The following is a 1539-nucleotide window of genomic DNA, read 5'->3' on the forward strand; positions in this document are numbered from 1 at the left end:
ATTCTTCCATCTGTTTAGTATACGTATCAGTTTGTACGATCTGTGCACAGTATCCTGGTGATACTTCTCCAACTCGCATGATCCTACTTCCTAAGGTGTACCTATACCGAAAGAATTTCCTATGGTCGGCTATCTGGCGTATAAGTTCTGTGTCTATGGGCAATCTGTCGGCTCTATGTGAAAATGTCATGGTTTGATTACTCCATGACACTTCCCAATTTCCCGGCTTTCGGGGATTGGAAATGTTAAAGCACACTAAGGACCTATCCACATGATATTGGTGGAGCTTCAAACTAGGAGGACCAGAGATATTAAACCTCTTGTCCACCGGCCTCCCACCACTTAGCTCAAGTACCTCTCCTACAGTTAAAGGGAATGGTGCTAATCCTGATTTACTATGGCCTTGAGGTACTTGAGAGCATACCCAACAGTCTGTCTGGTTTAACACTTTACCCACTAAGGAGTGATAGTCATTCAATGGATGCCGGTCCATGTGGACATTAAAACTGGACTGACATTTCTTTATGCACCCATCCTCAACTAAGTTATTACAATGCCTACAGATGCAATTTTCTTCAGCTAACAATCCTTCACAATGTCTATAAATAACATGGCTGCTAGATCGTTTTCTGGTACTCGCCTTTGCTTGGTGATTGTGTTGCTATTGGAAATTTACGCCTGCATCCTGGTCATCAGAACCCATTCCCGATCCTTTCTCGACCTCCATGGTACTCTCACCGAAACAGACTGCTCTGGTCAACATCATGGTCAACAGGAAAATCCGGATCACAGTCTCTTGGGGCGAGTCCATCTTACAGGAGGAGAACGAGAAATTTGTAATGGGGGTACAGAAAAACAGTTTGAGGGGGAGAGAAACTTGTTACGATAATTAGTTCTCTAGTCTTGTTGTTCATCTTGTTCTGCTGTCATCTCAAAGGTGCTGTCTCTCAGTCTTCTAAACATTCTGGTGATACAATATTCCTTCTAGCTCAGTGCTCTTTCTGTAAGGAGAATAAATCTTGCATTACCATTTATCCAACTGATGTGTGACATACCATCTGTAAAGTATGAGAACATGAGAAAGAAGGGAAAAAAAAAACAAAAGAGAGAGAGAACAATTCATATATAATAAGAATTTACTTACCGATAATTCTATTTCTCGTAGTCCGTAGTGGATGCTGGGAACTCCGTAAGGACCATGGGGAATAGCGGCTCCGCAGGAGACTGGGCACAAAAGTAAAAGCTTTAGGACTACCTGGTGTGCACTGGCTCCTCCCCCTATGACCCTCCTCCAAGCCTCAGTTAGGATACTGTGCCCGGACGAGCGTACACAATAAGGAAGGATTTTGAATCCCGGGTAAGACTCATACCAGCCACACCAATCACACCGTACAACCTGTGATCTGAACCCAGTTAACAGCATGATAACAGAGGAGCCTCTGAAAAGATGGCTCACAACAATAATAACCCGATTTTTGTAACAATAACTATGTACAAGTATTGCAGACAATCCGCACTTGGGATGGGCGCCCAGCATCC

Source organism: Pseudophryne corroboree, chromosome 8 (genome assembly GCF_028390025.1).
Source record: "Pseudophryne corroboree isolate aPseCor3 chromosome 8, aPseCor3.hap2, whole genome shotgun sequence".
Lineage (NCBI taxonomy): Eukaryota > Metazoa > Chordata > Amphibia > Anura > Myobatrachidae > Pseudophryne > Pseudophryne corroboree.